The sequence below is a fragment of the Delphinus delphis genome, chromosome X, assembly GCF_949987515.2.
Source record: "Delphinus delphis chromosome X, mDelDel1.2, whole genome shotgun sequence".
Lineage (NCBI taxonomy): Eukaryota > Metazoa > Chordata > Mammalia > Artiodactyla > Delphinidae > Delphinus > Delphinus delphis.
The window spans coordinates 82103712-82130843 of NC_082704.1; the positions used below are offsets into that span (position 1 = coordinate 82103712).

The 27132-nt window shown below is 39.1% G+C and overlaps 1 protein-coding gene across 8 annotated transcripts in view; it reads left to right on the forward strand.

Moving 5' to 3' along the window:
• The first annotated feature begins 12325 nt into the window (after window positions 1–12325).
• HUWE1 (HECT, UBA and WWE domain containing E3 ubiquitin protein ligase 1) overlaps window positions 12326–27132 on the forward strand; it is a 143255-nt gene continuing 128448 nt past the window's right edge. For 5 of the 8 annotated variants that reach the window (XM_060001899.1, XM_069540321.1, XM_069540322.1 and 2 more), the window contains exons 1-3: window positions 12326–12399; window positions 12599–12699; window positions 18512–18648. The gene's annotated coding sequence lies outside the window, so the exon portion shown is untranslated. Of the gene's footprint in view, window positions 12400–12598; window positions 12700–12788; window positions 12806–14901; window positions 15104–15222; window positions 15292–18511; window positions 18649–27132 lie in introns of those variants that run through there. The other 3 variants (XM_060001901.1, XM_060001898.1, XM_060001900.1) reach the window with 3 other exon arrangements.

The window sequence follows — 27132 nt, forward strand, 5'->3', positions numbered from 1 at the left end:
TCTGTTACAGAGTACAGAGGCCTAGCTGTACTTAGGATATTTTATTGTGAGCTTAGAATTCTCAGAAGAAATTGTTCAAATAAAAAATGGTTAAACAAAGCTGCAGTTGTGTATGGACTCACCAGACATAGCAGGTGTCATTCTAATTCTAGCATCATTTTTTTGTACTTTATTTTTTAATTAACATACAATAAATTAAAATTTTTGTGTATATAGTTCCATTTTAACACATGCATAGATTTGTGTAACCACCACTGTAATCATGATACAGAACAGTTCCATTGCCCCATAAAACTCTATCATGCTTTTGCTTTGAAGTCACACCCTCCCCCCACTCCTAACCACTGATCTTTTCTCCATCACTATATTTTTATCCTTTGAAAAATGTCATATAAATGGAAGTACACAATATGTAATGTTTCGAGATCATATTCCTTCATTCAGCACAATGCCTTTGAGATTGATTCAAGTTGTTGCATGTTCGTTTCTTTTTATTGTTGAGTAGTATTCCATTGGATGGATGTACCACAGTTTGTTTATCCATTCATTCCACAAAGGATATTTGTTGTTTCCAGATTTTGGTGATTATGAATAGAACACTTTAAGCTTTTATGTACAGGTTCTTTGTGAACATAAGTTTTTATTTCTCCAGGGTAAATACCTAGGACTAGGATTACTTGGTCATATGTTAAGTGTATATTTAACTTTATATGAAACTGCCTAATTCTTTTCCAGGGTGGCTGTACCATTTTTCATGCCTTCCAGCAACATAAGAGAGTTCCAGATGTTTCTGTATGCTTTTTTCTGAAAATTTTATAGTTTTATGATTGATATTCAGATCTATTAGCCACTTTGAGTTAATTTTCATACAAGGTGTGAGGTTTTGTTCAAGGTTCATTTCTTATACATGGATGTCCAATCCTTCCGATATCATTTGTTGAAAAGACTGTCATTTCTCCATTGAATTCTTTGCACCTTTGTCAAAAATCAATTGACCATATTTGTATGGGTCTATTTCTGTATTCTCTCTTTGGCTACATTGGTCCATATGTCTATCCTTTCTCTAATACCACACTGTCTTGAATACTGTAGCTGTATAGTAAGTCTCAAAATCAGATGGTGTGATTCCTCCAACTTTATCAATATTTTCACTATCATTTTGGCTATTCTACTTCCTTTGCCTGTCCACATAAATTTTAGAGTCAGCTCATCTGTATATGCAACAAATCTTACTGGGATTTTGATAGGAACTGCATTACATCTACAGATCAATCTAGGGAAAACTGACATCTTTAATATGTTGAGAGTTCTAGTCCACAAACATGGTATATTTCTCCAGTTATTTAGGCCTTTGGAGATTTCTTTCATCAGTGTTTTGCAGTTTTCAGCATATAGATCCTGCACATGTTTTGTTTGATTTTTATCTATTTCATTTTTTGGAGCTATTATAAGTAGTATTGTTTATTGCTAGTATATAGAAATGTGATTGATTTCTGTGTGTTGATCTTGTATTCTTGAACCTTGCTAAATTCATTTATTAGTTCCAGGGGGGTGAGTGTGTGTGTGTGTGTGTGTGTGTGTGTGTGTGTGTGTGTGTGTTATTTGTGACTGTCTGTGTAGACAATCATGTCATCTCTGAATAGGGACAGTTTTACTCCTCTCCCTTCTTTCCTCTCCTCCCCCTCCCTAACTGCCTAGGATTAAGATGCCTAATTTGGAAGAAATATAAGAGTGGAGGATAAGTAGAGTTGTTATAGGTCATCTTCAAATTATTCAAGTTGCTTAGAAGTCATTCTACATGCAAGAGGGAGGGGATATGGGGATACATGTATATGTATAGCTGACTCACTTTGTTATACAGCAGAAACTAACACACCATTGTAAAGCAATTATACTCCAATAAAGATGTTTAAAAAAAAAAGAGAAGTCATTCTACAACAAGATAATAGAAATACATATGCAGATGATATCATATACTATGAAAAATGATAAAATAATTAAAATTTTAATAATAAATATTATAAAAATACCAGTACTCCTATGTGCCAGGGATTGCTCTAATAATTGTACATAAATGAACTTATCTAGTAATCACAACGCTATCATATGGGTACTATTTTCCCCATTTTACAGATGCAGAAACTGTAAATGGCAGAGCTGGGTACAAACCCAGGTAGTCTGGCTTCAGCACTTGCATGCTTTACTATTACACAATGCAACATAAGATTCTAGAAGCAGACTCTAAGATATCTGGGAGATTAGCATTTAATAAAGGGGGCATTTCAAATGAATGAGTAAAATGTCAACTATTCAATAATTATGTAGGAACAATTGGATAGCCATTGGGAAAAATTAAAGTTGGAAATCTACATTTGTTCTGTACATCAAAATAAAACCTATATGGGACAAGTATTCAAAGGTAAAAATTAAAAGCATAAAGGTGCTAGAAGAAAACATGGAGAAAGAGTTTTATAATCTTGATGTAGGGAAAGCTTTTCAAAGTACAACACATATGCCAGCTATTATAAATGAAATGAACAATAATTTGATTATATAAAATATTTTAAATTTGTATATTCTAAGAAAAAAGTTTACAAGGTTAAATAACAAACTGAGGAAAATATTTGAGACAGGAAGACAAAAGGTTATTATCCATAATATAAAAAAGAGCTATTCCATTTTAAAATCTGGTTGTTTGAGGTTTTGTTGTTGTTGTATGAATTCTTTATATATTTTGGATATTAGTCCCTTATTGGCTATGTGATTTGCAAATATCTTCTCCCATTCAGTAGGTTGCCTTTTTGTTGTGTTGATGGTTTCCTTTGCTAGGCAAAGCTTTCTAGTTTGATGTAGTCCCATTTGTTTATTTTTGCTTTTGTTTCCCTTGCCTGAGGAAATATATTCAGAAAGATATTGCTAAAATCTATGTCAAAGAGTGCACTGACTCTGTTTTCTTCTAGGAGTTTTATGGTTTCAGGTCTTACAGTCGAGCCTTTAATCCATTTTTAGTTGATTTTTGTGTATGGTATAAAATAATAGTGTAGTTTCTTTTTCTTTTTCTTTTTCTTTTTTTTTTTTGCATGTGGCTGTCCAGTTTTAACAACACCATTTAGTGAAGAGACTATCCTTTCTCCATTGTATATTCTTTGCTATTTTGTTGTAAATTAATTGTCCATATATGTGTGGGTTTATTTCTGGACTCTCAATTCTGTTCCATTGATCTATGTATCTGTTTTTCTGCCAATACCATGCTGTTTTGATTATTATAGTTTTGTAACATAGTTTGAAATCAGGGAGTGTGATACCTCCAGCTTTGCTCTTTCTTCTCAGGATTGATTTGGCTATTTGAGGTCTTTGTGGTTCCATATAACTTTTAGAATTTTTTTGTTCTGTTTCTGTGAAAATTTTCCTTGGGGTTTTGATAAGGATTTCATTGAATCTGTAGATTGTTTTAGGTAATATGGACATTTTAACAATGTTGATTCTTTCAATCCATGAGCACAAAATATCCTTCCATTTATTTGTGCCACTTTGGAAAACAGTATGGAGATTCCTCAAAAAATTAAGAATAGAACTACCATATGATCCAGCTATTCCACTTCTGGGTATTTATCCAGAGAATATAAAAACACTAATTTGAAAAGATATACGCACCCCTATGTTCATCACAGCATTATTTACAGTAGCCAACATATAGAAACAACCTAAGTGCCCGTCAACAGATGAATGGATAAAGAGGATGTTTTACATATATATATATATATATATATATATATATATATATATATATATACACACACACACACCCCAGAATACTACTCAGCCATAAAAAAAATGAAAAAAGTTTACAAGGTTAAATAACAAACTGAGGAAAATATCTAGTAATCACAACATTTGCCATTTACAACAACATGGATCAGTCCTGAGGGTATTATGCTAAGTGAAATAAGTCAGACAAATACTACATGGTTTCATTCATATGTGGAATACAAAAAACAAACAAACAAAACAAAATAAATGAATAAACCAAACAAAACAAAAACAAACATGTATATACGGAACAGAGTAGTAGTTACAAGAGGAGAAGTGGCAGGGGCGAGTGCAAACTGGGTAAAGGGGATCAACTGCAGGGTGGTAAATGGGAAATAAATTTTTGGTGGTGAGCATGCTGGCATGTATTCAGAAGTAGAAATATAATGTAGTATGGATTAAACATATAATGTTATAGATCAATGTCACTGCAATAAAAAATTTTTAAATAAAAATTAAAAAAAGAGAACTATTCATAATCAGTAACAAAATACTAAATTCAATAAAAACATGGGCAAACAACACAAACAGGCTACACATTTGAAAAAGGGAGAAGAATACAAATGGCTAAGAAACAAATGAAAAGGTGCTCAACTTTACCAAAAATCAAAAACAATGAAAGCAATGACATATCACTTTGACATATCAGACTAACAAAGAAAAAATGAATGAAAATGCACAGCTTTGGCAAGGGTATGGGGGAAAATCACTCTCATACTCTGGTACTACAAATATAAATTTGTATAATTTCTTTTAGAGGGCAAGTTGGCAATAGCTATCCAATTGTAAAATGCGCATACCCATTGGAGCAATTCCATTTCCAGCATTTGTCTTACATAAGTACATACATGTGGGGCTTCCCTGGCAGTGCAGTGGTTAAGAATCTGCCTGCCAATGCAGGGGACGTGAGTTCGAGCCCTGGTCCGGGAAGATCCCACATGCTGCGGAGCAACTAAGCCCGTGTTCCACAACTACTGAGCCTGCACTCTAGAGCCCGCAAGCCACAACTACTGAGCCCATGCGCCACAACTACTGAAGCCCACGCGCCTAGATCCCATGCTCTGCAACAAGAGAAGCCACTGCAATGAGAAGCCCACGCATCACAACGAAGAGTAGCCCCTGCTCACTGCAACCAGAGAAGAGCCTGCACACAGCAACGAAGACCCAACGCAGCCAAAAATAAAATAAAATAATTAAAAAAAAGAATTATACACATGTGCAAAGCTATTTACAAGGATGTTCATTTTAGCACTCTATAATAATGAAAAATCAGTAACAATCCAAAGGAGCACCCACCCCATGCAACTAATTTTTTAGAAAAGGTAAAGTTTTAAGTATTGATATATTAAGAAACCCATAATCTACTGTTACCTTATCCACTTATTTCTGAGGATCCTCAGGGGATTCTTATAGGGTGACTATTACTTAAATTAGCACAGCTTTGTAACCTGTAGAATGGGCATAATTGTAATAATTGCCTCATAGGGTTGTTTATTCATTCTTTCTTTCAAAAAATATTTATTGAATAGATACAAATGTTAGGTACTATGCTAGGTGCTGGGGTACAAATATAAACAAAACAGACATAGTCCCTACTCTCGAGGAGCTCACTGTCCACTATAAGGTGTATGTGTAGGGTATATGTATGTCTGTATGTGGTGGGGGGAACAGGCATTAATCACACGGCTGTACAACTGTCTTGGGTGCCTATGGAGTAAAATAGCAGAGTATCATGAAAGTGTATTACAGGCTTCCTTGGTCTAGTTTTTTGGGGGAGTGAGGGAAGGCTTCCCTGAAGTGATATTTGAATTAAAAAAAGATAGTGATGGACCAGGCACTTTGTACAAATGCTCACTCCAGAGATTAGTTAAAAAGAATAAGGTAGATGTATATACACTGACATAGAAAGCATGTCAAGAATACATTGTCAATAAAGCAAGTTGTAAAACAGATATAGCATGATTCTCTCCCTTTTTATGATTAAAATATCTATAGTATAATACATATATCTATCAATGTATAGATAGAAAAAGATCTGGAAGAATATATATCATACTAACAGTTGTTAACTCTATTTGAATAATTTGTTTGTCTGACATTCTGTAATCAGAAAAAAACCAATAAAGATGTATATACATAGGAGCAACAGCATTAACATTAGAAATGTTAGTATTCAAGGCAAAAAATTGTAAATAGGGTAAAAGAGATACTGATAAAAGATACTATCTACCAAGAATATCTTCCGTCATGAACATATATACCAAACGATATTCCATTAAAATATATAAAGAAATCAGAAAAACAGGTAAGTTATATTTTATAAGGTAACTTTTAAAAAAATGCCTATGCAACCCTTGCAAAAGTTGATCATGTACTAATTCACAAAAGAAAGCATAATACATTTCTAATAGTAGGAATCATAAAAGTCACGCTATTGGACCACAGTGCAATACAACTAACTTCTAACTACAAAAACAGCCAAAAAAAAAAGTTGTCATTTCAAAAATCAAACAACACTTCTAAATAACTCATGGTCAAAGAAGAAATCAAAACCAAAATTATAGACTAGAAATTAATGAGAATGAAAGTACTACATATTAAGGTCAAACAGAAAAAATTTATAACCTTAAATGATTTTAGAAATAAGTAAGGAAGACTGAAAATGAATAAGCCACATATTTAATGTAAGTCATTTCAAAGGAAACAGCAAAACAAACTTAGAGAGAACTAGAGGAAGATATTAATAAATATAAAAGCTGAAAATAATTTATTAAGTAGAGAATAAGATGGGAGAAAGTGGTAGAATAGGAAAATAAATCTGAGAAATATGGTTTGATTGATGGATAGATGATAGCTATGTGATAAAGTATAGCAAAACATTAATGATAAAATCTATGTTGTGGGTATGCAGGTGTTCACTGTAAAACTCCTTCAACTTTGCTCCATATTTGAAATGTTCATAATTAAATAGATTAAAAACCTATTATCATCCAGAACATGAGTTTGTGAAACACTGCACTAGAAGTTTCACTAAACCAGGAGAAAGACAAAGATGTCCACTGTTGCCTCTATTTAACCTTTTTTTCCTAGAAATTCAATAAAACATTATATGTCAAGTAAATGCATATAGGAATTATAAATATGATAAGGAGGGGAAATCATTATCCACCTGGAAAACCAAAGAAAATGAACAGAAAAACTATTAGAACTTATAAGGAAGGTAAGTAAGGATGGCCAGTTACAAAAAGACATCCCATTATGCACGAAAAATATAAAGGGCTACTTCTAAATAGAGGTGGTAGTGAAGGGGAAGGGTGGTGAAACACGTCTTTCATGTGTTGCTCCGTGAACGGTACTTCCATAATGTTTGAATCTTTTACAACCAGAATGATTCACGTAGTTGTTTGAAAAGGGGAAAATAAATCTATAGTAGGCAGAATTCTAGAATGCCCCCTCCCTAGATTTCCCACCCTAATTTCTGGACTTTGAATGTGATGAGATAACCATGCCTATGATTATGTTACATTACCTGGTAAAAGAGATTTTGCAGATGTATTTAAGGTTCCCCTTAAAATAGGGAGATTATTTTGTCTTATCCCGATAGCCTTAATCTAATCACATAAACCTTTTAAAAGCAGAGGGCTTTGAGAGATTTCAAGCAAAAGAACGATTCAGTGTGCCAGTGCTGGCTTGAAGATGAAAGGGGACACGTAAGGAAAAATGTGAGCAGCCTCTAGAAGTTGGGAGCATGGGGCTCTCAGTCCTACAACAGTAAGGAATTAAATCCTGACAACAGCCTGAATGAACCTGAAGTGGATTCTTCTCCAGAGAACTCCAGATAAAAGCTAAGTCTGGGGACACCTTGATATTGGCATTGTATGATCCTAAACAGACAACTCAATCAAGCCCACCAGGACATCTGACCTACAGAACTGTGAGACAATAAGGTGTTGTTTTAAATGGCTAAATTTGTGGTAATTTGTAATGCAACTATAGAAAACAAATACAAAATACATTATATCAGCAAAACAATGATGTGTCCTCTATCAAATTTTCAAAAGTTCAAAATCTGTTAATGACCCAGTCATAAGGCAGGATAGGGAGATAACATCCCATACACCCCACGGAAATGTAAATCGGGAAAATCTTTCTCAAAGTACACTGAGCTATGCCTATCAACCTCTCCCAAAATGTGGATATGCTGTGCCTTATTGAAATTTATTGTAGTTAAATAATTATAGTGGTGAGGAAAGATTTTTCTAAATGTCCTTTACAGAATTGCTTATTAACAGTGGACAATTAGAAACAACATGAATATATGGCAATAGAAGACTAGTTTGTCAAATATAATATCCTACACCCATTTGATGAAATAAGTTTACACAATATAAAGCCCAATAGGAATTCTTATAGAACTTTACCAGCTAATTTAAAAATTCATCTGGAAAAGAAAATGCACCAGAATAGCCAAGAAATTTGTGGGGAAAAAAGACAGAGGAGCTTGCCCTAGCAGAGATGAAATAATTTAAAGCTCAAATGTTTTTAAAAAGTATGGCATTGATGCTGGTATGGATTTTAGGACTATTGAACTGATGATTTACATTCAAACCCATATACATACTTAGGAATTTGGTTTTTATTTATTTATTTAGTTTTGGCTGTGTTGGGTCTTCGTTGCTGCGCGTGGGCTTTCTCTAGTTGTGGCGAGGGAGCTACCTTTGCTGCGGTGCATGGGCTTCTCATTGCGGTGGCTTCTCTTGTGGAGCATGGGCTCTAGGCACGTGGGCTTCAGTAGTTGTGGCATGTGGGTTCAGTAGTTGTGGCTCACGGGCTCCAGAGAGCAGGCTCGGTAGTTGTGGTGCATGGGCTTAGTTGCTCCATGGCATGTGGGATCTTCCCGGACCAGGGCTCGAACCCGTGTCCCTTGCATTGGCAGGTGGATTCTTAACCACTGCGCCACCAGGGAAGTCCCAGGAATTTGGTTTTTGATAGAGAAAGAATGATCTGTTTAATTAATGCTTAGGGCCCTATGAAAAATACTAATAAGTAATTAGTATTACAATGGAATAATACTCACCTATGAAACATACCATTGTTAGAACATTTAATGACTAAGAAAAATGTTTACCAAAAAGATTCCAGAAAATTGAAGAGCTAAATCTATAAAATTCTAAAATATTACAAGGAAATATAGAACAACGTTTCTAATCTTGGAGTAGAAAAGTCTTCTTATACAAGATTCAAAATGCAAAAGCCATAAAAGAAACCATTGATAAATTTGAATACGTCAACATTTAAAACATCTATACTCAAAAAGATCCCATAAGCAAAGTTTAAAAATAAGGAAAAGTCTGCAAAAAAATTTCCCATACCTGTAACAAAGATTTATATCCAGACTACATAATTTAATAAGAAGTCAAAAAATCCCATTGGAAGACAGATAAAAGATATGAACAGGCAAAGTCACCAAACAACAAAAGCAAATGGCCAAAAAATCATATGAAAATATTCCTTAACTTCGATAATAGTCAGGGAAACACAAATAATGAGACATTTTTCAACCATCACATTGGTACAACATTGAAATGATTGGTTAATACCGGCATGGATAAAAATTTAGGGAAATGGTTATTCTTATTCACTCCTGATGTAGGTGTAAACTGGGTCTTTCTGCATGGCAATTTGGCATTACCTATTAAAATTCCAAAAAGTGCTGTTTGAGCCACCTATTTTACTTCTTCATATTTATCTTACAGAAATATTTTAGCATAGCACTGTTAATAGTAATTAAAAAAGCACTGTAACAGTATAAGATTGAAAACAATTTTGTATCTATCAATAGGTTACTTATCAATAGTTAACTCTAGTACACTCATTCAATGGAATACTATGCAGTACGTAAAATGAATCAGGTAGATTTATATATATTGACATGGAAGGATCTTCAAGACATAGTAAGTGAATAAAGCAATTAGAACGATACATAAAATAGGATGCCATTTATATTTTTAAAAAGTAAAAAACACTGCTATGTATTTCTATATGTGTATATAAGAGGAACTTTACATTTTTCTGTTTTGAGTGTTTTGCAATAATGTATTCATTCATGTGTAATTAGGCAAACATTTTTAAAATGAAAAAAGAACAAAAACGAAACTAATTACATGTTAAAGAAAGGAATGCTTAATGTTGCCATTAAAATTGTTACAGGGCTTCCCTGGTGGCGCAGTGGTTGAGAGTGCCCCTGCCAATGCAGGGGACACGTGTTCGTGCCCCGGTCCGGGAGGATCCCGCATATGGCGGAGAAGCTGGGCCTGTGAGCCATGGCCGCTGAGCCTGCACGTCTGGAGCCTGTGCTCTGCAACGGGAGAGGCCACAACAGGGAGAGGCCCGCGTACCGAAAAAAAAAAAATTGTTACAGACTAATATTTAATGGCATGACAAATATTCACTAGGTTATTAAATAATAACATGCTATGATACTGTTTTTGTTTAGAACAATAAATACATATGTAATGCATAGAAAAAGGCTGGGAGGACATAAAACCAAAACATTAAGAGTGGTCCTCTCTATGTGGTAGGATTATAAGTTTTTAATCTTTTGGTATCTTCTTTATGCTTTCATATAATTTCTGAATAGTCTACAATTAAAAAAAATAGAAACAACAGGTGTGTGCATGTGCGTGTAGGGGGATATTAGTTGAAATTAAGACTGCAAAAGGAGTGGGGCTGGCAAGAGAACTAAAGGGTGCTGCAGACTGAAATTAAAACTAGAGTTGTTGGGTATGTGGGATTTTAGAATTAGGAGTTGGGGAACTAGACTTTATGGGGCCTAGTAATTGACAATAGAAATTTAAGGGTTAGAATTAGGAGTAGAGACCATGGATTATTAGAATTAATTCAGATGCTGTGAGAGATTGTAATTAAAATCAAAGTCCGTATTAAATTAAAAGGTTTTTGTTTGTTTGTTTGTTTTTTGTTTTTTTTTGGGCGTTACGCGGGCCTCTCACTGCCGTGGCCTCGCCCGGCGCGGGGCACAGGCTCCGGACGCGCAGGCCCAGCGGCCATGGCTCACGGGCGCAGCCGCTCCGCAGCATGTGGGATCTTCCCGGACGGGGAATGAACCTGCGTCCCCTGCATTAGCAGGCGGACTCCCAACCACTGCGCCACCAGGGAAGCCCTAAAAGGTTTTTTGAAAACTATAATGGCAATATCGGTGAGGGTATGGGAATATTTGAATGAACTGGAATTCTCATATATTTCTGGTGGGACCCTAGCTACTTCATTTCTACAAATTTCTCGAGAAAAGTCTCAGAAATATCCAAATATTTAGTTACATCAAATTTCATACCTGTGTTATTATTTTTTTTTTTGCGGTACGCGGGCCTCTCACCGCTGGGGCCCCTCCCGCCGCGGAGCACAGGTTCCGGAAGCGCAGGCCCATCAGCCACCGCCCACGGGCCCAGCCGCTCCGCGGCACGTGGGACCCTCCCGGACCGGGGCACGAACCCGCGCCCCCTGCATCGGCAGGCGGACTCCCAACCACTGCGCCACCAGGGAAGCCCTTGTACCTGTATTTTTTATAATTAAAAAAGACAAACATCGAGTCTTGGTTAAATAATTAGCATTACAATGGAGTAACATTCACCCATTAAAAATAGCATTGTAAGAATATTTAATGGGTCAATCTACCTCAAAGGGGCCTCCATAAAACTGAGATTATACACAAAATTTTATGTGTAAATATGTATATATTTGGCAGGCAGTGGATCCATTCATCAGATTCTCAATTTGGGGCATTAACCACTGCTTTGGAGGGCTGGAATTAGAACTGGAGGATACAATTACAGTTTTTATATCCTCTATGTCTCAAGAGTACTTCAGATAGTGCTTTTGTCTCTATACTTTACATGCGTTTTGTTAAAAATTCAAACCTTACCGAAGTATCTAGAGTTTCGAGTCAAAGCTCCCTTCTTCTGCACCCCAGAAGAAAAGCACGGTTAATAGTGGTAACTCCTACCTTTTTATTCCTATGCATTCACAGATGTAGATCCTCTATAAGCTCTTTGCCAATCGCACTGTCACCCCAAATAATACCAAGGAGAAAAAGAGAATGTTCATTGAGGTCTCACTACCTCCCTGAAGTAAGAGTTTTACCTGTGTAAACTCACTATGGTAGGCGCCCCCGCCCTCCACACAGTGTCCCCGCTTGCCCTCTCGCCCCCCATTCTTCGCTAGGCAGCTGGAGAGATTAATTTTTAAACGTTAGTCACATCAAATCACGTCACCCTTCAGCGGTTTCCATCGTGCCTCGAATCAACTCCCAATTCCTTAGTGACCCTACTATCCTCTACGGTTGTGTTTGCTGGGCCTGGAGTACCTCAGGCGCGGTCCCCCGTAGGGGACCCGGCTTCACCGCGGAGGGAGTGCCCTCCCAGGGGGCAGGGGCGGGGCTTCTCGAGCTGGGGGCGGAGCCTCAGAACGAGTATGAGGAGAGCCGGAGGGGGAGGTTTTCGACGGAGGGCGAGCGAGGGGAGCAGGTCTGAAGCAGGGCCGCGGACCCGGCACGCTCCTGCTAGTGCCGCCGAGGTGAGCGTCTTCCTCCGGGCTGGGGGGCGGGCTCTGCTCTCGCAGCCGTCCTCTGCTCCTCGCTGGGGGATGTTCCCACGGGACCCTGCGCTGAGGCGCGGAGGTGGCGGCCTTGGGGAGCCTGCGGGAGAGGCTGGTGAAGGAACCCGGCGGCCTGCCTCAGCCCTCCCTCAACCCCGCCTTCTCTCCCCTCCCCCAGGCCTCGGCCGGCGCCAGTGAAGAGAGCTCGCCGCATCTTCGGGGGCAGCCCGGCAGCGGCCGGCAGTGCGGCGAGAGAGCGGCCGACAGTGGGGATGCGAGGTACCGGCATTAGTCGTGGCCAAGTGGCCCTAGAGAGGGAGTAAAGGCCGGGCCTTCGGCGTTTCTCTCAGGGGTTCGAGGAAGGCGGCCTCAGAGGAGGGGGAAGGTGAGGGGCTGGCAGGCAGGCTTCGCGGGTAACTACTTAGGCGTCGTATATGTAGGTTTTGGTATCTAAATGGTACTACACACACACGCGCGCGCGCACACACACACACACACATTCATTTCGGCTAATTGCTTTTTAAAAACTTAACAATATGTCTTGTAGATCTTCCTATATCAGGGAATCTAAATTTATCTCATTTATAAACAGCTGAATTGTATGATTGTACTACAGTTTATTTAACTATTTCCCGATTGATGTACATTGGCTTGTTTCCCTTTTGGGGGAGGGAAGGGGCTATTACAAGCAATGCTATAATGAATGGGCTTGTGTGTGTGTGTGTGTGTGTGTGTGTGTGTGTGTGTATTTCATGTATGAGTATTTCTGTAGGAGAAATTCTTAGAAGAGTAATCGCTGGGTCAAAATGTTTATGCATTTTGAATTTTGATAAATTTATCCAAACTGCCTTCCCAAAAGGCTATACTAATTTACACTCTTCAATGTTGTGCGAGAATGCCCATTTTTCCACAGTTGTGCCAACACGAATTATCATCAACCTTTGTAATTTTGGCTAATTTAAAGGGCAAAAAATGGTATGTCATTGTTTTCATTTGCATTTCCCTGATTACTTGTGAAGTTGAACATATTTTTTATTTGTACGATTACAAAACTAAATAGGCAAATATCGATAGTTTTCCTATCTATAAGCAGTAAGCATTTCGAAAATTTAACACTAAAAAAACCCCATTCGCAATAGCAAGAAAAAAGAATAAAAATACCTAGAAGTAAACTACAAAACTTTATTGAGGAATATAATGAAAGAACGTTTGCATACGTGAAGAAGGGGATACTGTGCTTCTGTATAAGAAGGCTCAATTTTGTAGTGATGTCCATTTTTTCTGTGTTGATTTATACAGTTCATGCAATTTCAATAAATATACCAAGTGTTTGGAACTTAATATGATTCTAAAGTTCATCCAGAAAAAATATGGCTAAGAACAACCGAGAAAATATTTTAAAGATAAGTAAAGATGGGGTACTCGTACTACCAGCTATTAAAATGTACTCTAAAGGAACATTATATAAATTAGAATAGGCAGAACAATGCATTAGAATAGGAAAGCCCACAAATCGAGCCAGATTGGCTCCCAAGATTTATTGGAGAAACATTGTTGGCTAGACGTGGAAAAACTGCCATATTAAAAGCTTCAAGCACGCACTCCCCCCCAACCCCCACCCCCGCCTTGGAAGCTTGAATTTTTCCTGAGGGCAGACCTCTTTGTTTGGAGAAAACCACTTTATTGGATCTTTTGGTTATGCCAAGGTAAAGCCTCAGGAGTTAAAATTTGTGGCTTTGGAGCTAGAACTAACGATATGAGCCTTTAGTTAGATTAAGATGGATTCAGTAGCCTGCAGTGCGGCGAGGGAAGGAGTGTGGATATTATCGGTCTTAAAAAATTTTTTTTCCGATCTAATGGGCCAAAAATGTTATGTCATTGTTTTCATTTGCATTTGCGTGCTTATTGTGAGATAGAACGTCTTTTATGTGTTAGTCCAAAATAATATGTGATTCCTGGAGTTAGGTAACAATGGGAGATCTATTGCTCCTCTTCCAGCATGGAGTTTGGTTAATTGGTACAGCTCTGCCCGGAAGCGTGAGAATAAACAGGTTGACTTTTTAAATTTTCCTCAAGCACTAGGCTCTAGACACCTTAGATCGGGGGCGGAGGCAGTTTTCAGGACATGGCCGAGATTTGGCGCTGAGCTGTGTCATCGCGAGGTTTGGCAGCCAGCTCCGCAGTGGGTCGGAAACCTCGTGGTAGGCGAGATCCCTGCAGGACGGGAGGTTCCTCCCTTCCCCTGAAAACTCCCAGTCATTTTCATGGAGCCCCGCCTCTCTCCTTTTTAGGAGCGTGCCCCAGGTCTCGCGAGATCTCGCATTTCCTAACGACGAGGCGCGGGCGGCATCCTGCGGTGAAGTCGAAGGTCTCGCGGAGACCAAAACGTATTATCGCGATAGTTCTGATCGCGCATGCGAGAGCCGGCGGCGGCAGAGTGGCTCCGCCCCTTGGCTCTCCGTGAGTTTGTGCGTCATTTGCTTTTTGCTTCGCGTAGGGTGAGAACGGAGCCGTAGCGACTTCAGCTTTGGTGGGAGGAGGGGTCTGTGAAGGGCTGGGCTCAGGCTGTTCCCGTCGGGTAGAGGTTCTCGCGGGATCGCGCGGAGGCGGCTGCGGTTCGGCTACAGACTGCAGTAGCCGCGGAGGCGGCGGCAGCGTCTTCGGCTCATGCTGTTCCTAGCCGGTGAGTTCTCGCGGGAGCGGGGTTACGTTCTCTTGGAATCCGTTGGCGATGGCGGAGGTACCTCGGGTGGGGGGTGGCAGTGACTAGGGTCGGTTCGCCTGCTGTTAAGATGGCGGCGGAAGCTGATGTCTGTCCGGCCAGGACCCGGGACTGAGATGTTGGCTTTCCGCGTTTGTGACACCTCTCAGGTACCCGACGTTAAGGAGGTGACGATTGGCGAAAAGCCGAGGTGCCAATAAGCCGAACCTGAGGCGAAGACCACTCCGTCTCTAGTTGGTTGAGGCGACACCATTTCCCGGGCCTCAGCCGCGTGTGGGCCCGCCTTTACCCCACCAATCGGTCAACGCCTCCGTTGTCGCCGCCGCAGTGGGCGGGTTGGGAAGGGTGGGGGGCGGGAGTCCTGAAGTTCGTTGGGGAGTGGGGTGGGGGGTTAGATTTGGCAGCGGGGGAGATGGGACCAACCTACGATGACTGATTCCCTCCTCCTACCTTTTTGTGGGCTCGCCTCGGTTTTCCGCTCCTTCGGGGCCCAAATGAATCCTCTAGTTTTTCTTGAGGTGGGCTGTACTTCCCCAACTCCCATGGTCTTTGAACTAAGATAGAGCGGGTCAAGCTTTGGTGCCTCTGACGTATTCCTTCCCCATTCTCCCCTAATTCCACCGTCCCTTTGAATCTTCCTCATCTACATGGATATTTGAGGCTCGTATTTAAGAGGGAGAGTCAAAGCTTTTTCCTGTCATCCCCTCCCCGGTCCTGCTAAGGCAGAGCTTAGCCCAAGTCTCCTAATCCGTCCCGCCCCCGCCCCCCCCAATTGATCCACTTGACACAGGCATTGACTAGAGACCCTTTCCTGTTCCCTGCATTTATTCCGTCTTCGTGGATGGAGTCATAGTAGCCTTCCAGCCTGTATGACCCTGATCGGAGCACAGGGCACTGATTTCTCCAACTCTGCTGCTCAACCATTTTTAGGTGGAACAATGAATGGGTTGGTGGTTGGGTGATTGCAGTCTTTGTGACCTCTTCGTTCTCGGGGCCGTTAGCCTTTCCTTCCTCATAAACACCCACTCCTCTCAAAAAAGGGGGAAAAAAACTTCTAAAAAGGCTGTAGAGAATAACCCTCCAGTGAACTAACTTTTTGCTCTCCCCCCCCCGCCCCGCCCATCCCCTTTGCAAGCTTGGGAACCGCCCCTTTTCCCTGCCTTGCTCTGAGTTCCTGTGGCCTCTTGGTCTGGACATCTTTTTTTGCTGCTAACCACCTCTTACATGTTTCTCATGTAATTGTTAAGGATTTATTACTTCTTCTATTCCCCGCCCCCCCATGCTGTTTTTCTGGGAGCTGAATCCCCTAGAGAGAAAGGTAGCCTCCTGTCAGTCTCCACTACATTTACCCCCCCATGTGCTGGAAAATAAAATAGCTTTGATAGATTATGTCTTGCCCCTCAATCATTGCCCTGTTCTACGTTCCCCCCCCCCCCGCCATTCCACGATTACTATAGACAATTCCCTATCATTTGTTTCCTTTTTAGATTACATTGTTTTCTTTTAGCCCCAGAGTTGCGTATATTGAGGAGACACCAACATTTCCCACTCAAGGGAGGCAGCCTGGTATGGTAGAAATACTGTGTGCTTTGGGTTCACATCAAACTTTGTAACCTTGGGGAAATTACTTTTCGTATTCTCAGTTTTTCATCTGTATAATGGGGATAGTAGCTCTTAATAGTTGTTAGAATTAAACAATTTATAAAGTACCTGGCTTATGATAGGCATACAGTAAATTGTGGTTACTTTTTCTTGGTGTAAAAATACGTTGGCAGATGCACCTGTGTCATATGGTAGTTTTATGACCTGGGAAAGGAGATTTTTGTTTAAAGAAACAGTTAAAGAACTGTAAATTTTTAGTATATTTCTAGGCCAGTCCTATCATTTTTGTATATTTTCCCCCCTCGTAAGCCAAACTTTTTATCTCCAGTGGTTTATTATGTTTGAATGTGATTCCTACCTATGTTTCTGGTCTAGGAGTTTTAATGCAAAATCACCTTCCTGGAATGACCCCTGGCCATAATGTTCCTGTCAAGAACCACACCCAGGTGTTCTGCCTTTAGGAAGGGATGTTTCGTCTCTTGCCTACTCCCTCCTTCCACTCCTTCAAAGTCGGTCTGTCCTGTCATTCACCCTATGAAAGTAATGAAATTTGGTGCTGTGCTTTTCACAGTAAGAAAGAGAACATCTGCTAGCTAGTTTTTAAGTGTTCCTACTGCTTTTCCCCTACCTCCTTTCTTTGGTCCCTCAGATCAGTGTGGGGATCTGTTATTTGGGCTTACCTGAGCAGGATAATTCTATCTGAGAGGATTTAGAAGGGTTGTTTGGGATACCAAGTTTCTTTTCCAAAGTGAATTACTGACAGTTCTTTAATACACTATCCCCTATTGTGTTTTTGACATTTTATATTTTCTAATACTCTTTACTAAGTAGAAGTTACTGTATTCAATTTGGATGTTAGTTTTCCTTACTGTTTATATTTTAATTAGACCAATATTAAAATGAGTGCTTTTTTCTAATTACCTTGGATGGATGATGGGATTTGAAATAGGAATATGATGGTGAAAAGTTTACATAGGATTAAAATTTTACCATGGGTAACCATCTGTTAATTAACTATATGCAGACACTGGTTTTGCGCTTTAGGGTTTGCTTTATTTAGTTTGAAGTGCTTTGGAGGTAATGTAATTTTCCCCCTTTTTCATGGGAGGACAAGAGATCGCTTTCTGTTTTGAGATTTTGCCTTGGTGTTTTTCACAGTGGGTCAAGTAGTGATTAGAAATTAAACCTTAATTTGACTTTTGTCATTCGGAACTAGAATAAATCTGGTAATGATAATCTAGGTGTGACCTCTAAAAGGTTTAATTTATGCTAGGTGGTCTCTGAGAAGGGAGGAAGGAGTGGCAATACCAGTTAAAAACTGTCTAAGGTTCAGTGGCAGAGTTCAACCTGAGTTTCCAGGGTGTTTATCATTTGTTTCCCAGTATGGCCAAAAAAGCATGTATGAAGGTGAAAAATAATTTATGTGTGCAGTTTTTTTCACAAAAAATTCAACATTGTTTTAGTGTCAATTCACAACAAGGATATAACTTCGTCTATAAAATAATCACTATTCCCTATAATTTCATTGGAATTGAGAGCTGAGTTTTCAGGGATGTTGTCTAAATGTCAGAAGAATTGCTTTAGCTTTGGTTCTGAATTCTTGTTGCTGCTCAAAGCAGGTCCTAAAAAATGAAAATTGTTATGTGAGGGTTATTGCTTAAGAAATAATAACTGTGATTATGTTTGAACGTTGATATAATGGTTAGCTCCCCCACACCCTAATAAATGTGTTGTGTATCTCTCCCCCTCCTTTTTTTTTTTTTGTAGGTCCTCCAGTAGTCTGACCTGAGTGGGTTAGCACTCCAGAGGAACCAGCAGACCAACTTGGTCAGGAAGGTTCAGGAAGCTGTTGGAGCAGTGTTGAGATTTCCTACCAGGATGAGTATGATTGGCTGTGATTTTAGGTTAGTTTTTGTGGATCTTTGTGGGTAGTATTTGTATTATACTTCCTGGAATGGAGATGGTGGGGGTGTATGTATTTCCATTCTGTAATTGAGATACTTTGGTTTCTTCCATTGTCTGGATCTGATGTGGTACTGGCTGTTTCTTGTGTTTAAATGGAGCTCATTACTAAATTAAAATTTAAATGAATTCTGTCTGTACATGATTTTTTAAGTCACTCTAAGAATCATTCAAAAAATAAAATTGCAAGATACTATGTCTAACCAATTTTTTGGAATTTTTCGAACATATAAAAATTGGATAATATAATGATCCCCCTGTGTACCCATCACCGGCTTTTAACAGTTGCCAACTTGCAGCCATTCTTTTTCATCTATACTTCGACCCACTGAGGCCCCTTACTCCCTACCCCTTGGATTATTTTGAAATAAACCCCTGCTGTTCTCTTTTTATTTGCAAAATATTTGTATCTAAAAGATAAAGGGCTCTTTTAAACATCAAAACCATTACCACAACTCAGAAAATTAACTGATTTTTTTTCTTTTTCTCACTGTATTGCACTGGCTAAGACTTTCAGTATGATAAAAAATTAACTGATTTTTTAAAATATCAAATATGAAGCTAGTGTTCAAGTTTTAGTTTGAATCAGGATCCAAAGAAAGTCCATTTATCACAAAGGAAGATTGATATCTTTCTTAAATCTATTTTAATCTGCAGGTTCCCTCCCTTTTCTTTTTCTTCCAATTTATTTGTTGAAGAACTTATCCTGTAGAGTTTCCCCCACATTTGGTGATTACATTCTCAAAGTGGTATCTAACCCATTCTTACTAAATTAAAGACCCTGGAGGACCCCATTATAGTGGAACAATGGCAGTAATCTCCTATATCCCAGTTGGAGTTGATACTGCTGGCCTAGGCACTATCCCAAAATAACTAGTCATGGGTTCCTTTTTCTGTGGCAGAGTCTGATTTAATTGATACCTGACTTCAGTTCCATGTCTTGGCCCTGCTTACTGCTCCACATGAAAAGTAGGCCTCCTTGTGGAAGAAGCTAATGTTTCCTAGATAATGACCTGATTGTGCCTTTGGGGTTTTTCATCATGGTTTCAATTTCCTTAGGTAGTTTAGTTATTTTTATACTATCTTATAATGTTGCTTTTTATTCTTTTGATGTTGGTATCTCAGCTGCTCTGACCCATAACTTCTAAGCTTTTAAGACTTAGTGATGAGTTCCTCTGGCTGTAATACAGTTTTTGAAATGGCAATACTAAACAATTTTTGAGAGCTTCCACTTAGACATCCTGATTTTCAGCTATTATACACAACTGTAGTTTTCCTGTGGTTATTTATTGTTTCATTTTATTTCTTCTGGAAATGCTGTTCCCCCAACATAGAGTCCTTTAAACTGTTCATTTCTTTCCTTGTTCAGCATTGGCCATCGTAGGATCTACTGCATGTCCCTTCCATGGTCAAAACCTGAGAATGGAAGTTGGGCACATATGCTCCAGTCAGCCTTTGACTTAAGCACACGTTGGGGGCAGAGCAAGGCCACTTGTGCCTACCTTTGAAATGAGAGTGATTACAAGTTGAAGGGGCAGAGAAGGTTAGAGGTCATGAATGAAAGTTTCTGAGGTATTTAGATGAAATATGATTGTGAATCATCAGTGCTATGGATCATGAGTTCAGGCTTTTCAGTTCTTTGTTCATTAATGGAGAAATCAGATCCTTAGTTGTAAATTGACTAGGTATTAAAGAAGTGATTTCTTGGGAATTACAGTGAAATCCATTTGTTCAAGAAAAGAATTTGAGCATATTATGTATAGTGATTAGTCATTTACCCTTGTCCTGAGTTTTCTGTAGTTAGGAAGTTTGAACAATATCGCTTAAACCTTGTAATCCTGAGTTTGTGAAACTAGGATAACTAGAGTTTTGGGAGAGAGCTTTGCACACAGTAGACATTTCAATATTTGAATTGTTTCCAGAATTACAAGTTTACAATGGAAATCTATTGCTGCTTTTCCCTTTTGTTGTGTGTTTTCAACCGTGGATTCAGAGTATTACTGAAATGCCAGAATTGGTTGCTTTGAATATATTTGCCTTTCACATTCTACGTTACCTCTCTTGCAGTTTGATTAAATTGTTAAAATCTGATGTGTAGCTGTAATCATATTTGGCTGCTTTACAGTTATCTCACTATCTGTAAAGTTGACAGTAACAAGCAATTGGGTGTTTTGCTATATTGTTCTCTGACTTGTTTCCTCAATGACCGGTTATCAGATGTTTATATGTTAATGTCAGGGATAATTCAGCTCAGATTCTTTGGAAGCCCTCTCATTTGATGTGTCATAAGGGTTGAGTTGCTAAAACGTGATGTACTTGTTGACCAGCTTGGTATAGAAACACTTTCAGATAGTGAAGGAGTGGTTCTCTCTGAGTAAAACAGCTGTAGGTTTTGTTTGAGCTGTTAACCTGAGCATTTTCAACTTTTAGTTAAAAGTTTTAGTCATTTGGCTTTAAAAATTACAGTGGTGACATGGATTAGTTCCAGAATGTGATTTTACAGAAAATTGGAATTTCTTTCAACTTCTTATTAGTATATCTTTAAATGGAGATTAGTATTGTAGATTGATTCAGTTTGGATTGCTGACTGGACTAGGTGAATGTGAAAATTCTTTTTCAACTCTGAGATTCTGATTGTATAATCTTAGATATTGAAAGAAAGCAGTTTTTCCTTTTCAGTAATCTTTAAGTAGTGACTGAAAGGGACAAGGAGTAGGGAGATGCAAATTATTCTGGAATGACTTCTTAGTATAATCATTTAGACTTTAAAGATTGGTAAGTGTGAACATACTGCCATGAATTTATGTACCATCTTTAGCATAACACAAATTTTAAGTCCTTATAATTAGGTACCAAGATAATTGCTCTGGAAATACTTGGGTATATTGTATTTGGTGGCTGCTTATATTTTGGAACACATTTGGAAGATTGCTTTAATGATTACTTATTTGCTACAATTATTTTCTTATTTTCCTGTCTTTATAGTGAGGTGTATTTTTCCTGGTCTTTGTTTTTTGTTTGTTTTTCTGGCCACACCGCGCATCCTGCAGGATCTTAGTTCCTTGACCAGGGATTGAACTTGGGCCCTTGGCAGTGAAAGCGTGGAGTCCTGCCTAACCACTGGACCACCAGGGAATTCCCGTCTTTGCTTTTTTTGTTTGTTTGTTTTTAAACTTCCCCTACTAATTTTCTGTTACTGCATTCTGCTGATTGAATTCTTATAGGTGGAAAGAGCTTTCAGCACAGTGATTAAGAACCCAAACTCCCTGGGTTCAAGTTCCAACTCCATTGCTTATCAGCTGTGTCATCTTGTGAAAATTACTTAACCTATGTGCCACAGTTTTTAATCTATAAAATGGTAATAATAGTGTTACCTACCTCATAGGGTTTTTGAGAAGTTTAGCTGAGTTAATGCATATAAAGTTCATAGAACAGTAGTTCTGAAACTTTAGGGAACATCAGAATCACCTAGAGGGCTAGCTAAAACACAGATTGATGGGCCCCATCCCCAGAGTTTCTGATTCTGTAGGTCGGGGTGGGGCTAGATTTTGCATTTCCAACAAGTTCCCAAGGAGATGCTGGTGTTAATGGTCAGGGAACCAGTAGAATAGAACAGTGCTTGGCACAAAGTGTTAACTTTTTATTCAGGACTACTTTCCCAGTCCCTGAGTAAAACACTTGACTCTTCAGTGCTGATTAGTACTGCCTTCAGCTAGAAGCAGTTTTGAAATCCTTCATTGCAGTGGTTCTCAAAATGTGGTCCCCAGATCAGCATCAGCACCATCACCTGGGAACTTGTCAGAAATGCAGATTCTCAGGCTCTGCCCCAGTTTTATTTTTAAAGTGTGTCTTGACTTAATTGGGGTGTCTTAGACTTTTATTAACATCTCTGTTGAGGTATAGTTCACATACCATACAATTCATCCATTTAAAGTATACAAGTGGTTTTTATTTAGTATGTTCATGGTTGTACAACCATTACTACATCAATTTTAGAACATTTTCATCATCTTTAAAGGAAACCCAGTGGCCATTAATCACTCCCCTTCTCCTTTCTCACAACCAACCACTAATCTATTTTATGTCTATAGATTTGCTTATTTGGGGCATTTCATACAAAATGGAATCTTACTATATGTGGGAAACTTTAATGTGATTAAAATGTTTTCCTTTTATTGTTAAAAAAATAGAAAACAAATATGGAAAACTATCCCCAAACAAATATATGGTTTAATAAATTATCTTAAAGCACTTTTGTTACTACCACCCAAGTCAAGAAATAGAATTTTGCCTGTCACCCTAGAAGTCCCTCCATGTGCCCATCCCCATCACAGTATCCTCCCTCCCTCTGGAAAGTGACTACTGTTCTGACTTTATAGTAGTCACTTCTTTGCATTCTTTTATGGTTTTAATCATACAAGTGTGCATCCCTGGACAGTGTAATTTGTCCATTTTTAAAAACTCAGTTTGTCTTTTAAGTATCTGTAGCTTCCCTTTCTTCCTTTTCTTTATACTTTGTCTATTGACAAACTCAGGCCATTTGACCTGTAGAATTTCCCAGACTGAATTTTGCTGATTGCATACTCAGTATAGTTCAATATGTTCTTCTGTCCTCTATATTTCCTAAAAATTGATAGCTACATCCAGAGGCTTTATAAATTCAGATTCATTCCCTTTGGCGGTGGTGTGTTCATTTACATTTGTTAGGTTGTAGTGGTGTCTTGAATTTTTTTTCTTTTTGATGTTAACAGCCACTGCTGCCCAAAGCTTAGATCCATTATTAATTCATTGAGAGTTGCAAAATGGTGTTTTAACTCTCATTTTCTTTTCATGTATTGGCTGGAATAATTTATAGTTTATATAAGAAAGGCAGAATAAATGCTCGGGTTTTAAATTTTTTTCTGGCAACTTAACTAGTTCTGTCCCTTTGGACAAGTTAACTTAACCTATCAGTTGCTTCATCTGGGAAAAATACCTTATTTATGGGTTTATTGGGGTTAAATGTGAAAATATAAGGTGTTAGTATACTGTAGGTGGTTAAGTATATGGTAATTTCTTTAACATACTATTTCACTTAACCCCTCTGACAGCTCAAAGATGGGCAGTCACAGTGGTGAACTGATGGCCAGTTAGCACAGCCTGTCTGGATCCTTCAAGTCTGTGGTTAAGGAGGAATGGTATTTGTTCTTTGATCATTTGGGGGCTAAGTCTCTGGCCAGTGATAACTGAACGTTCCACCAGAGTAGTTTTTTGCTTTGCCAAGCCTTTGGAGTCACATTCATACCCCCTGAATGGTCCTACCCAGTTCTGTGGTGGTGTGCAGTACATTGATTGCCTTGATCTCCCACCCTCCAGCTACACAGCCCCCTAGTGTTTTAGTTTGTGCAAGGTTCTCCTGTAACCTTAGTAACCCATGAGTCTTCCTAATGGTTATCAGTATCACCACTATTAACATACTTGAGTAGCACTTTTTAAAATTTTTATTTATTTTTGTTTTTGGCTGTGTTGGGTCTTCGTTGCTGCGTGCGGGCTTTTCTCTGGTTGTGGCCAGCGGGGGCTACTCTTCGTTGCGGTTCATGGGCTTCTCATTGCGGTGACTTCTCTTGTTGCGGAGCACGGGCTCTAGGTGCGTGGGCTCAGTAGTTGTGGCTCGCAGGCTCTAGAGTGCAGGCTCAGTAGTTGTGGCGCATGGGCTTAGTTGCTCCGTGGCATGTGCGATCCTCCCAGACCCAAGGCTTGAACCCATGTCCCCTGCATTGGCAGGCACATTCTTAACCACTGTGCCACCAGGGAAGCCCTTGAGTAGCACTTATAACATTTCATATATTGTATAAAATATAGCATATGGCACATAGTAAGGCCTCAATAAACTGGAAACCATTGTTAGTTTTGTTGTTATTGTTGTTAATATTATATCTTCTTTTTCCCTCTCACATCTTACTTCTCTTCAGTTCAACAAGCATTCTCTGAGTGTTTCTAAGTACAAGGAGCTAGGGACATACATTAGTATAAGAGAAGAGTATAAACCTGGATATATCCAGTATCATTGTTATAGATGCCTCTCTCTTTGTATCTATATCTGCTGCCATGTTTTACAGGGACTAGCTTGACTACTCCAGCTTAGAGTGCCTTGCAGTCTGTTGACCTAATCTGGAGCTCCAGTTCCCTGCTTCTCAAATTTCCTTAACTGTCTTGGTGAGGCCAGCCTTAAAAGGAAGTATAGTCTGGAGAGGTATAGATGTCACTTGAATACAACCTTTTACATAGAGGATTTTAGATTTTTGCTTTTTAAAAGTAAAGGCAGACTGCCTGCATGGGTGAATTCACATATCTACCTCTAGCAAAACAAATTACCAGTGGCGGTAGTCTTCTCCATGTCCAACAGAAGAGCTGGATAAGACCCTTATATTTGGTATTGTCTACATCAAACTCCTTATTTTATAGGCACAGGTTTTGGGGAAATGACTTGCCCAAGGTAACATGGCTGCTTAGGGGTGGAGTTGGCCATTGAACCAGGTTATCTAGTTTGGTATGTTTCCACTATGCTGTATCTTTCCTTGAAACTGAATTTATTATCTGTATTTCTAAATATGCCAGCAGGTGTCATCCATAGAAGTGCAAAATAAGTGGCCCCCTTCCTATAAGAAAGTTAACCCAAAAAATGGAGGAAATTTAAGGGAGTAGAAAGGTAAATGAGAAAGTCAGAAGTTCAAAGAAGGCTTAGTTTCTTTTGCCCTTTTGACTATGGTTATTACTTTTCAACATAAGGTCAATTTGGAGCTCTTTCATGGGACAATTTGATTTGGTTGCATGTTTTCATGCATATTTATGGATGCTATAAATCTATAGATGTGACTAAATTTCCTGCTTGTAAAACTTTCAAATTAAAGTGATGTTTTCTAAGCTCATCTTTTTTTCCCTTCCTTTTCAACTGTTTTAAATTATAAAAGTGACGTTTGCTATTAAAAAAAAAGATTCAAACAAAATAAACATTTCAGTTAAAAATTAGTACCTCCCCACAAATGATGGTCTCCTTTTATATCTGTTAACAATGTGTACATATTCTTTTATAGCTTTAACGTTTACATACTATGCTTATCCATTTATGTACTATATGTATTTTTATACATTAGAATACATGGCTGGACTCCATTCTTTTTAATGGTTGCGTTGCATCCCAAAAGCATGAATCTGCTATAATTTCATCATTCCCTGTTGTTGAGCCTTGGAAATAGAATTCATCCTGAATCAAAGGGTGGTACCCATTTAATTTTTTGATAGGTACTGCCAAAATGACCTCCAGAAAGGCTATATAGAATTGCCATTTCCACCGAAGTGTTTGTGAGTGTCCTTTTCTCCACCTACATTTGCCAAAACAAGATACAGTTGGTCCTTTTAATTTTAACCAGTCTGTTGAGCGAGAAATCACATCTCCTTGTTTTGATTAGCATTTTTGTAGTTACTAATAAGGATAAGCAAATGTTTATATCCTCTGCAAATTACAAGTTCCCTTTTACTTGGTTTTCAATAAGATTGTCTTAGTGAGTTTTGGGTGTTCTTTGTATATTAGAAATATTAACCCTTTATTTTTCCTGTTGCAGATATTTTCTATGGTTTGGAATTTTTATGTAGTCAAATTCTTTTGTTTATGGTTTCTAGGTTTCACATCTTTCTTGGGAGATCTTTTCTTTGCCAAGATTACAAGAATAATTCCCTGCGTTTTATCTTCTAATACTTTTTTTTTTATTTTTGCGGTACGCGGGCCTCTCACTGTCACGGCCTCTCCCGTTGCGGAGCACAGGCTCCGGACGCGCAGGCTCAGCGGCCATGGCTCACGGGCCCAGCTGCTCCATGGCATGTGGGATCCTCCCGGACCAGGGCACGAACCCGTGTTCCCTGCATCGGCAGGTGGACTCTCAACCACTGCGCCACCAGGGAAGCTCCTTCTAATACTTTTTTTAAAAAAATTTATTTATTTATTTTTGGCTGTGTTGGGTCTTCGTTGCTGCGTGCAGGCTTTCTTTAGCTGCAGCGAGCGCGGGCTGCTCTTCGTTGCAGTGCGCGGGCTTCTCATTGTGGTGGCTTCTCGTTGTGGAGCCTGGGCTCTAGGCACGCGGGCTTCAGTAGTTGTGGCATGTGGTCTCAGTCGCTGTGGCTCGTAGGCTCTAGAGCGCAGGCTCAGTAGTTGTGGTGCATGGGCTTAGTTGCTCCGTGGCACGTGGGATCTTCCCGGCCCAGGACTCGAACCCGTGTCCCCTGCACTGGCAGGCGGATTCTCACACACTGCGCTATCAGGGAAGCCCCTAATATTTTTTAACAGTTTTTTTTTAAGTTGGAATTTGGCCAAGTAGCAAACTGGGTTGGTTACTTTTTGCTCTATAGGTTTTGAGAATAATTCAGGTTGTTCATGTTTAATACCTTTAACA